The sequence below is a fragment of the Hydra vulgaris genome, chromosome 13 (assembly GCF_038396675.1).
Source record: "Hydra vulgaris chromosome 13, alternate assembly HydraT2T_AEP".
In the NCBI taxonomy this organism is placed as follows: Eukaryota; Metazoa; Cnidaria; class Hydrozoa; order Anthoathecata; family Hydridae; genus Hydra; species Hydra vulgaris.
In genome coordinates, this window is record NC_088932.1 from 18,772,562 (window position 1) to 18,785,631 (window position 13,070).

A 13,070-nucleotide genomic window follows, 5' to 3' on the forward strand; every position below is an offset into this window, starting at 1 on the left:
TCTGAAGAAATTTTCACTAAAATCAGTCGATCCCTTAAATCAGAAGGTATCGAAAATTTTAAAACTTAATTAGTTGGTTTTGGTGCTGATGGCGCAGCTGTAAATAGAGGAAGTAGGACAAAAGTAAATGTATTACTTCAGAAAGAAATTCCATGGATAACTTTTGGTTGGTGTGTTGCACATCGCCTTGAGTTAGCGTTAAAAGATAAATTTGCAGAATATAAAAGCGTTTAATGATGTCAGTACCCAGTGAAAAAGCGCACATGGGATACGCGTGGATTTTTTCCACATGTAACCCATGTGGGGATTATTATTTTGTCCCATGTGGGTTTCATATGGTAAATCCCACATGGATTCCATATGGTAAATCCCATATGGGATACGCGTGGGTTTTTACCATATGTAACCCATATGGGGATTATTATTTTGTCCCATGTGGGTTTCATATGGTAAATCCCACATGGGTTTTATGTGGTAAATCCTACAATGGGATATAGGTGGAAAATACTACATGTTATAGATCTTAAATGCCACATATTTTAATCAAAATGGTATAAAAGTAGTCAATACTAGACAAATGAAAGTCCGAATGCTTCTATGATAATTTTTAAAATTCTTTTAATTTAAAAATTACTTAAATTAAGTAATTTAAAATTAATCATCGAAGCTTTCAGAGAGGCTTAACTTTATCTGGTATTTGCTACTTTATCCCATTCGGTATTCAAAACGTGTAGCATTTTTGATCTTTTACATGTGATGTTTTCCACCTATAACCTATGTGGGATTTACCTTGAACTATTATAACGAAATTTTATAAAATTAAAAAACGTGTTGCAAAATGAATTTATTTAAAAATAAATGCTATTAATCAATACATCCAAAACGAATATTAAAAATATTATTTTTTCTTTTGCGATTTACACGCCGTTTTTTATCAATTGAATTAATTAAATCGCTTCGGCTTGTATAATACCAAGGTTTTTAGTATCTTCTAACTTTCTTCAAACATTTTCTAAAAAAAAAAATATAAATACAAATATATATAAATATATATACATATACATATATATATATATATATATATATATATATATATATATATATATATATATATATATATATAGAAAGAGAGACAGAGAGACAGAGAGACAGAGAGAGAGAGAGAGAGAGAGAGAGAGAGAGAGAGAGAGAGAGAGAGAGAGAGAGAGAGAGAGAGAGAGAGAGAGAGAGAGAGAGAGAGAGAGAGAGAGAGAGAAATTTTAATAAGGAACCTTATTAGTCGAGCAATTTTAATTATTAGCCAGTTTGAAGTCATTAATAACTACAATATTTCACAAATAATTATTTCATAATTTATTACTTACAATGACTAACGTATTATGCGTAATTGAACACATATCATGCGTAATGAGCTTGAACCCATGAGGAGAATCCTGAAAAAAAGTGATCAATAAGGATAAGTAGTTAAACAAAAAAACAAAAACAAAAATGTAAAAACCTACTTTTTCAATGATGTAGACTTCTATAATAACAGGCCTTGACATCGCGCAAAATGCCGTAAAAACTGAAGGCCGATTAAACTTTCACTTTTACTTATATTGATATATTTTTATATTAGGTAAGGGTGTAATGGCAGTCTATGTTTTCTAATAATAATCTCTAGTAAAAACGGAAATATAAAAAGAAAACCAAAAAATTGTTAAAAGATAATCATGTTTTTCGTATTTCAAATTTCATTTATAATATTTATGTAATATTAAATAGTATCAATAACAAGCAGAACCATAACAAAGTATATATCTATATATTAGAAAGATAACTGTATTTTTAATTTTTTTGCTAAAAATGGTAACAATAAAAATCACCAACAATAAAAAATACCAACAAAAGTTGATTCAAGCAAAAAAAAAGTTTTATCAATATATCTCAACAGGGTTAAAGTCCTTATACTTGGCAACTTGTAGTCAATACACAAACAATCATATAAACATCGTCGCATAGCAAAATACTCATATGCTCTACATATAATATCTGAAGTATATAAAACTTCACCAACATGAACTTTTCTCATAGCATTAAGGTGTTCGAATAGAATATTTGACAGAAGCGAACTTTCTTTATTTTTTAAAAAGCTAACTGCTTCAAATAAAGCTGATTTTGTTTTTATTAACTTTAATTTGTTTACAGCTAAATATGAAATATTACAAGTTGTGCCATTATGGTTAGCTACAAATGAATAATCATTGAAAATTACTAAAATAAATAATGGAACACCAAGTTTGTACAATTTTGATTGTATGTGCAAACTTTTTTTATTAAGCTGGAAAACAATAACATTGTTATTATCACTTAACAAAGATTGAATATCGTCAAATATAAGTTCATCCTCTTTAAGAAAATCATTTAACTCATCTGGTAAAATGCTTTGAAAACCGCTTGAAGTTACATTTTTTCTAACTTTACTTGCTGGTGTGGCTAAACAACTAGGCGGAATATTTTAAAAACAGATGGTGGGTTTAAAGGTCGTTGCTTCCCATATTTGCTTTCAAAAGGTGCTTCATTTGGCCAATGCAGTTGACATAATGCTATATAGTCTGTAACAATAAAACCAGTTCTTGGGATAGCTTCACTACATCTTTTTCTCTCCTCTAGATTCTTCGGGAATTTATAAATTGATGTTTTTGTCGTAGTTGAGTATTGATATTTTTGTTGTAGTTGTAATTGATATTGTAGTTGTAGTTGAATAAATTGATATTTTTGTTGTAGTTGAGATAGTTCGACTTGCAAAGAGATACACAGTATTTTAAAGGCATTTTTAAGGCATTTTAATTATTAAAAAAACTTATCCTAAGTTTGACAATACTATTACCTTACAATGTTAACGCCTTTGAACCTTACAATGTTATCGTCTTGATGTTGGGCTATCTAATTTATAAACCAATCACATTTTAAAGATTTATTAAAAAAGCGCGAACACAAACTTTCGTCTAATGTTAAAAGATGAAAATGAAAACACAGTATTAGGAATTGGCCTTCAGTTTAACAACTTTGTTGCGCGATGTCAAGGCCTTTTATTATAGAAGGCCGCGGTCACACATAATAAACACATAATAAACAAACATAATAAACAAATAATAAACATAAAAAACACATAATAAACAAATATCTAAATTTCTATAAGTAAATTTATTCTTTGATCATTGCCTTCATATCCTATCTTATTTTCATATCATAATCTATTATGGAATTATTTATAAAACATATCACAACAATATTATTAAATTTGTGATGTTCAAATATCATATGAACATTCTCTAACATGTTCATATGATATTTGAATATAGTTCTTGAGTATATTATCTGCAAACAATTGACTGATGCAAGTTCTAATGTTGTCAAAAACCAAGCATGCATGCATGGGACACTGCAGTGTCCCACAAAGAAATGCAGGTTTGAAAGTTAAATTTTGTTTTATTAAAAAAAAAAATTAAAATAGGAGGGAGATAGGGAGGTTTCTGTAACTTTTTTTAGGCTCCAAAACTTTTAACTTTATATATAATAAGGTTCATAAAACTTAAGGGACTTACGAAGTACATTGAGGAACAAAAACAGGATATTTACAGAAACTTTTCAATTTTCAATCTGGAGTACCACAGTGTAATTGGGAATAAAGTCTTTGGGTCCAGTATTCAAAGTAATACAATCTAAAGTAATATATAAATTAAATAAAATGCTTTAAAATGCATGCAGTTATACATATAACTCCTGATAGTTAACTATTTGTATAACTAGTTATACATAAAATTTATAATATAAACTTTTTTTTTAAGGTTATGCTTGAACAAATTAGAACCAATTAATTCAAATTCAAGATTTAGTTCAAGTTCAAGTTATTTGTTCATTGTTTTTTCACTATTTTATATTTATTTGTTCAAATTTGTTAACTAGTACTAATTCTTACTACAGTAAGAATATTTATCATTGTTGAAAATGATTTTATTAGTAACTTAATTTTACTATCAACATATTTTGACAACACTCTTTACATTTTAAATGATGACAGCTTTACTTTTCTATTGATGTTAAATTTATTACGTTTCAATAACTCAGATTGAATTTTAACTGAATTATTGTAAGCTTTGTAAGGGTTTGTTGTATCTCAAATGGTGTTGTAAATAAAGTAAAAAAAAAAAAAAAAATATATATATATATATATATATATATATATATATATATATATATATATAGTATTTAGGCTATGGGATCATCCATAAATGATGCCAGTAGATAGAGGGGCAGTGTGAGTTTAACAATAATTGACAATGGGGAGGGGATGTTGAGACCAAAATAATCTCAATTAAAAAATTGAATTAAAAAAAAAAAGTAAAATATTTTATTTTAAAACAATTTATGCTAGCTATGAGCAGGTTTTAGAGGTATTTACACCAACAATGTGGTCTAAAAACTTCTTGCTTTTGTTGCTTAAAACTGTAGAGGATCATAGGAAAAACAATTTAAATTCAGAAATTAGCTTGCTTATCTGAAAGAACAATTTATGTTTTTTTTTTTTTACTTTTAGTACTGTTGAGAATAAATGTATAATTGAACCCGAAAAAAATTGATGGTATATGCATTTTTTATATTATATTAACAATTCAGATATACTATCATAATACGATAACAAAAACTGACATCATTTTCAATGGGAGATGGCAAAAAATTGACTGAGTTTGGTAAAGGGTGAAGTTGTTCAATAAACCGGGTCATCATCTGACATCATTATGCATAGATGACCCTACGATTTAGGTAAAATAAGTAATCAATTTGCCATATTTCTCTTTAGAAAGTGTAAGACAAAAGCATTGTTATGCTGAGAACCTACCTATTGAGCAAGCTTTGACCACCTATTTTATAAATTTGAGAGACAGAAGTGGAAGTGCGAATTACAACAGAACTAATAACAATGCTCTAAACTGATTTTAACTTTGTAGACTAACATTAATATAGTATTTAGTAATAATAAATGAAGTTGTCATGATTTTTATAATTTGTATTTATTTCCACTAATTATTAGTTGTCAGTCTCCATTTTTTAAAATGAATTAAAAAACTATTTATTTATAGTACAATAATAATACATAAATACTAGTTTCCTAATGCTATTATCATCACAATGTTAATGGTATTCGTTTTAAAGTGAAATTTTGTATCAATTTTATTGTTTTAATGTTATATTTATATATATATATATATATATATATATATATATATATATATATATATATATATATATATATATATATATATATATATATATATATATATATATATATATATATATATATATATATATATGTATATATATATATATATATATACATATATATATAAATGTATATATATATATATATACATATATATATATATATATATATATATATATATATATATATATATTATATATATATATAAATATGTATATATATATATATATATATATATATATATATATTATTTTTACTTTATTTACAACAACATTTGATATACAACAAACCCCTACAAAGCTTACAATAATTCAGTTAAAATTCAATCTGAGTTATTGAAACGTAATAAATTTAACATCAATAGAAAAGTAAAGCTGTCATCATTTAAAGTATAAAGGGTGTTGTCAAAATATGTTGATAGTAAAATTAAGTTACTAATAAAATCACGTTCAACAATGATAAACATTCTTACTGTAGTAAAATATAGTACTAACTGATAAATTTGAACAAATAAATATAAAATTAACAAAAACAATGAATAAATAAGAACATTAACTTGAACTTTAACTAAATCTTGAATTTGAATTAATTGATACTAATTTGTTCAAGCATAACCTTAAAAAATAAGTTTTTATAACAAATTATATGTATAACTTGTTATACATATAGTTAACTATCAGGAGTTATATGTATAACTATATGCATTTTAAAGCATATTATTTTATTTAAACATTACTTAGATCATATTACTTTGAAAACTGAACCCAGAGGCTTTATTCTCAATAACACTGTGGTACTCCAGTGTTATTGAGAATAAAGCCTCTGGGTTCAGTTTTCTGTGGTACTGTGGGACACTGCAGTGTCCCATACATGCAAGATTGGTTTTTGACAACATTTCAACTAACATCAGTTAATTGTTTGCAAATAATTTACTCAAGATCTATATTCAAATAACTATTATATTATCCTAATAATACGTCTATTTGCACAAATCTTAATCTTATTTCTATAAAGAAAGATAAAAATTATTCGTGGTACTTACATACTTGCTTGCCATTCTCTTTATTAATATAAAATATTTTCACACAATATTAACGCAACGCAATGCAATGTTGATTTAAAATTTTTTTTTTAGTTTCCAGCTTTTAAATTAATTCCCATGCAAATCCCACAGGAAACCCACGTGGGATTTCCCATGTGTGTAAATACCATATGGTTCCCACATGTAACTCATGTGGGATTACCCACATGGGTTTAAGGTGACAAATTTCCATACGGATACCACATGGGAAAATCCGTCCCACATAAATCCCATCAATCCCACACGGAACCCACGCGGAACCCATGTGGGACGCGGTTTTATTTTTCACTGGGTAACACCATTTTGAAAATGTATAAAAAATTTAATTATCATTTATAAAAAATCATTTATAAAAAATCCCCAAAAAAGTTACGACAGTTAGTAAAGCTCGTCGCTATCCTCTTTTTTTTTTTTTTTTTTTCGGCCGTTAAAAAATATATACAGTTTCGACGCTCATAAATAAAAATAAATGTTGGCGGGGCAAGAAAAAGACTAATTTAGCGTTATCACCGAGCCCCATTCTCACGTATTTACAAAAACCGTAATATTTAAATATCTGTAGTTAACAAACAATTTATAAAAAATATAAAAGTAAAATAGATAACAACTCGTTGTCTTTTAAAGAAAAATTTAAAGAATAAAAATTTAAGGAAAGAGTAAGATCAAGTGAATAAGAAAAAATAATTTAGATATTATCATTTGCTTAAAACTTAAAAATTTAAATAAAGATTTAAAAATAAAAAGTAAATAAATTAATATACACCATAGGAATAACATAAATAAATTAGTCTACTTCAAAGAAATAACGTAAATAAATTAGCAAACGCCATAGAGGTAATACCATAATTAAGGTAATAAAAAAAAATGTTGATACACTCAGTGACAATTTTTGTATTAATTATTTTTTGTATTTGAGTTTTAATTAAAAAAAACATTTAAAATCGGATATATTAAAATCCATAAGGAAGAATGCCGGTTTTGATTCATTTTTAAACCGCTCTATACTAGTTTTATGAGTATTTACAATTTTAAGAAACATTTTCCACAAGTAAGGTCCACGATAAAGAACTGAATATGAAGCTTCATATGAAGCTTCACTAACTTCGAAGTTAGTTTTGAATTATATTTTGGGACAACAAAGTTGTTATTTGAAAATTTTGTTGGATATTTATGAACTATTTTTTCAAAATAGGATTGAAATATTTTAGGATAATCCTATATTTGTTTTATACATGAACATTAAAACTTGGTGTAAGCTGATTTTATATATATTTAATGCTCCAAGAAGAAGGTAATTCATTTGACATTGCAGGTATTCGCCGCAAAAAAGCAATTTTATCTATAAAATAAAATTTTTATAGATAAAATTTTTTCAATTTTGTCTATAAAAAATACTTTATAAAATAATATACTTTATTATATGCTCGTTTTTTTATACAACAGAAGTTCTTTATAAAACAGTGTTTTGAGCAATAAAAACTTTTTATAAAATAAAATACTTGTGCAATAATAAATTGGAACACGATGGATTGCACATAAAATTCTCGCACTTGAGATGATCTTAGACAAATATGGAGTATATATGAAGCATATCGAAAACATGACTGCAGATTTCAGTTTTACTCAAGCAGAAAGAGCAAAGTTTAAAGGGTATCATCAGAAGTGGAATCATGGACGAATACCTCTTTATATAGCATTATTCATAGAAGTTTTATCGCCAGCAAACTTGTTATCTTTATCTTTTCAATTCCGTACCATCATCTAGATTTATTAAACAAACTAAAAAACAGTTAAGTCGCTTGAAGAAAAAAGAATTTACGGATTTACCAACAGTCAAACGTTTCCTTGCAAAAGTAACAAACAACTCTGGAAAGTATCCATTCCAGGATGTTGAGCTTCGTGACTTTACGAACGCACTAACTTGAGTTAAGAATTCGAAGTCAATGATTGTAGCGTTAATTGCTAAATCCATAGAAGAGCGTTTGGAAGCACAAAATACAGTTCCTGATATGTATGGAATGTTAATCCTAAACACTAATGGCTGGTTTCAAAATAACACCAATAATTCATTTGCTGATGATAACATCGAAAAATTGTATGACTTTTATAATATGCCGTTACATTATGCTGGCTTCACTGGGAATATAAATAATATGTTATATGCTGGGCATAACTTAGTTGATTACACTGTCAAATATTTGGCACCAGATAAAACTGAGTACCGTAAAGTATGGTATTAAATTTTTTCGAGTTCTATGAAAAAAGATTGGAGTCCAGTTCTACTTCTTGTTGAATTGTTGTTCGTATTGCCTGTTTCAAATGGAAAGGTTGAGCGTCTTTTTTCTCTTAAGAATAGAATTAAAACTGACACAAGAAATCGCTTAACTGAAAAACGGCTAAATAATTTAATTCGGGTGCGCACTAATTTAAAAATGCTCAAGTATTAATTACATTATTTATTATAAACAAATATTGAAGAATTTGATGTGTATCCTGCCGTTGAATTATGGGCCTAACATACGTTGCGAAGGCCTACACAAGCAAGTCGAAAAATTTATTCAAAAAAAGAAAAAAAAAAAACTATAAAAACATTAATTGATTTAGAATCATTATCAGACGAGTCTTTAGATTTAAAATCGTCTTTCGATGAAACTTTGGATAATGAATCAGATGAAACGTATCTTTAAAAAAATATTTTTAAGTTACATAAAACTTTGTTTTTTGTAACTTACGCAATTATTTAAGTAGTATTACATAAAATGATACTTGATTAAGTATTGAGTAATTCCATGTCAAAACAACCAGGCCATGCAACCTTATGTCCTTAGATTTTCTTTATATTTTTACCATAGTACATTCTAAAATAAGATAAATCCCAAAATTTCAAGGTCTAACTCCCAACGGTTCGTGAGTAATGGTTGTTTTAATTTTGGCTACTATTTTTGTTTTGGTCATTTTCCGCCATTTTTAAATTTACATTTCTCCTTATAAAACCAAGTGTGAATTCTACAACATGTGAATTCTAAAAATAAGTGACTTAGTTAATCTCAAGGTGAGGAATTTGAATATATAAATAAAAAACTTATTTTTTAATTAAAAAGTACCTAAATATCAGTTATAAATGTTAAAATAATGGACACCTGCCCCAGTAAAATTTTTAGGTGTGCGGTAAATTTTTTAAGCTTAAAATTTCTTATTAGATCATTGTATACTTGAAGAACATTGTGCGAAAAAATCATTTCTGCCAAATACATGGTTTTGTAAATATTTTATTTTTGTACTATAAATGTATATATATTGCCATAGTACTTTAGGAAAAATGATAATTCCTATCTAAATCGAAGTGTTTCTTAAGTTATGAAAGTTTTTTTAATGTATTTTTTTATTTCCTTTTTGTTTCCTTGTTTCCTTGTCTTTCCCAGTTATCAAAGTCTAATTGCTGAATTCAGACATTTTCATCTAATTTAAATGTTGCAATTAATCCTACATAAATAATGTAATTAATACTTGTGCATTTTTAAATTTGCAAGTATAACATTTTTAAATTCATTATCAAAATGGTTTCATGTGATATTGGTAAAGTTTTGAAGTAAGAATGCCATAAAACCTCATATCCTAGAAATAAAGAGATTTTTTTACTACATGACCTAGACACTGATACTCGTCAAAACATTTTATGGAGATCTGAGTTGCGTGCTTGTGGAGAACTATTCAGCATTTGTAATCACCATTTTCACTACTTTGAAAAAAGATTTGAAAAGAAAAATGACAATCGTTGTGATGTTTATAAAGTGCATAAAAAAAAATAAAAGGTAATTTGATTTCAAATATATGAATACTATCTGTAAAAGTATACAACACGTATCTTAAATATCCTTTTATTTTTAGGTAAATTTACAATATCTTTAATGTTGGCTAGACACTTTGAGTCATTAGGATTAAGAATTTTACCTGGGTGGAAGTTATGTACTAGCTGTAAGTCAAAGGCAGTTTTATCAGTAGAACACCCTAGTGAAAATGAAGTAGATGAAATATCGACAGAAGAAGTTGAACCATTTACTCATATTAATTTATCCCTGGAAATTTTAGGAGAATCTCCTATTAATTTACATTCTGTTGCTTTACATCAATGTGTTGCATCTGCAATGAAAAAATATGAAAAATCAATAAAAAAGTTTGGTAAAGATCTAGCAGCCCATTATGGAATAAGTAATTCGCATTTTATAGATAATTCTACTGCGTCTTATTCGAAAACAGATCAACATAAAGCATCTGATCTGGATAAACTGACACTATTGATGAAAGAAAAGATAAATGCTTCTGACTATAAAAATAAATTAAAAATTCTTACTTTAACTCCTGAAACTATGCTTCTAACTGCTTTGAAGTTAGTGTGAATGCTATTTGAACAGCACGTCGTATGAAACAAGAGAGTGGCATACTTTCACTCCCATTGGATAAAATTAGAAAAAGTGTTCCACTTAATGTTGTCTCCATTATTCAAAGTTTTTATGAAGATGATGAATACTCACAAACAATGTCTGGTAAAAAAGATTATGTAAGTGTTGAAAAAGGAAAAAGTAACAGAATACAAGTACAAAAACAATTGCTATTGTGTAACCTGAAAGAATTGTACAGCCAATTTAAAGTTATAAATCCAGGGATTAATCTTGGAATTTCTAAATTTTGCAGTCTGCGTCCTAAGTGGTGTGTAAGTAAGCCTCAGGTGCTCACTCAGTGTGTGTATGTGTTTATCATCAAAATGCAGTTCTTCTTTTATATGCAATGAAATGGGATATAACCTACAAATATTTAGTGAAAAAGGTTTGTTTTCAGTTATAAGTGTGTTTAATGTACGTTATAAGTTAGGAAATCTAAAAAAAGATATCAGTTTATACGGAAATTAAATTTGATATTACTTTTACTTTTGATTATTATTATCATGATTTTAGTTATTATTATAATTATTTAATGATTATAATAGAAAATTTAATAGTAAATTATAATAAATAAACTTGTTTTTTCGGTGGTTTGTGACATTTCAAAAAATGAGTGTATGGTTCATAGATGTTTGAGTTGCCCAAGAACAGATGCCTTACAGCTATTTCTTCTTAAAGAGCTTGAAGAACTTGATTTTGATGATGAGTTAAGTTTTAATCAATGGCAAGGTACTGACAGGACCCAACTCGTCACACAAACTGAAACTATTGAAACTTATATAGAGTTAGTAGTGAAGTGTATTGATGAACTAACAGCTCACTCGTATATTTCTAAATGCCAAACAAAGTTTCTTAAAGATTTAAAACTCGAATTGAATGAAAAAGAGTCTATCGTGGTTTGCGACTTTTCAGAAAATTATGAATTTGTTGTGCTCTGAAACTCTGGTTAATGTTAGAGCTACGCAAAATAAACGATTTGAGAAGGGAAAAAAATACCAGGAACTCTAGGATTTCACCATTGCATACCAGTTTCGAAAACATCTGTTATTTAAGAAAACTTGTAACGATATAAATCCAAAATCTATTAATATAACTAAAATTCTATATAATATAAAAAAGTTAAATAAATTTTGAGCTAATGCAGAAGTACGAATATTAAGCATGTACATATGACTCATTTTGGTGGCTTGCAGTAGTCAAAGAAAAAGATGAAGAATATAATGATATAAAAATTATGCATCCACACGGTCTATCTGAACAGTTTTTCTGGCTGAAAAGGGATGATATTGTTGGATACCAATCACCAATATAATAACATTAATAAGTGCACCAAAAATAATATCAGACAAATATGAACTTTCAAAAAAAGATTTTAACAAAATTAATAAGTATATACTTGTAAATCAATATTTTTTTAATGGATATATTATAAAAAATTGTATATCAATTCAAGTATGCATCATTTTTATTTATTTTGAATACTACGGATAAGCGAAATATACTATATTTGCTTTTTTTGTAATATTTTTCATTTAATTTTTAAACTATGTATTTGGCAGAAATGATTTTTTCACGCAATGTTCTTCAAACATACAATGATTTAATTTGAAATTTAAGCTTAAAAAATTTACCGCACACCTAAAAATTTTACTGGGGCAGGTGTCCATTATTTTAACATTTATAACTGATATTTAGGTACTTTTTAATTAAAAAATAAGTTTTTTATTTATATATTCAAATTCCTCACCTTGAGATTAACTAAGTCACTTATTTTTAGAATTCACATGTTTAAAGACTTGGTTTTATAAGGAGAAATGTAAATTTAAAAATGGCGGAAAATGACCAAAACAAAAATAGTAGCCAAAATTAAAACAACCATTACTCACGAACCGTTGGGAGTTAGACCTTGAAATTTTGGGATTTATCTTATTTTATAATGTACTAACTATAGTAAAAATATAAAGAAAGTCCAAGGACATAGGGCTGCATTTTTAAAAAAATTGGTTGTTTTGACGTGGAATTTCTCTATTCAGTTTAAACTATTTTGATATGATGTAAAAATGTTTATTTTTTATTTTTTTTAAAAATAAAATACAAATTAAAAAGGAATACGAGTTCGTTCATTTTAATGTATCAAGTTATTTTTTTATTTACAAAGTTTCGTCATGCAGAATAATTGCTACGATGAAAATTTAAACCAAATAAAAAATTAAAATTTTGACCGCCCAAAAAAAACAATTAACCGTCAATTTTATGTATTGGCTGGTCAGTTTGACCGCTCGCCTTT

The 13,070-nt window shown here is 27.0% G+C and overlaps 2 long non-coding RNA genes across 2 annotated transcripts; one reads left to right on the top strand and one right to left on the bottom strand.

Moving 5' to 3' along the window:
* Window positions 1-829: 829 nt before the first annotated feature.
* On the bottom strand, window positions 830-6,390 carry LOC136090103 (uncharacterized). Its single transcript, XR_010643164.1, has 3 exons — window positions 6,306-6,390; window positions 1,365-1,433; window positions 830-1,012 (listed from the first exon to the last, which is right to left on the bottom strand). It is a non-coding gene; the product is annotated as an uncharacterized LOC136090103 (long non-coding RNA).
* A 2,212-nt stretch (window positions 6,391-8,602) lies between these two features.
* Window positions 8,603-12,320, top strand: LOC136089471 (uncharacterized). Its single transcript, XR_010643083.1, has 4 exons — window positions 8,603-9,396; window positions 9,545-9,604; window positions 9,996-10,156; window positions 10,233-12,320. It is a non-coding gene; the product is annotated as an uncharacterized LOC136089471 (long non-coding RNA).
* The last annotated feature ends 750 nt before the right edge of the window (window positions 12,321-13,070 follow it).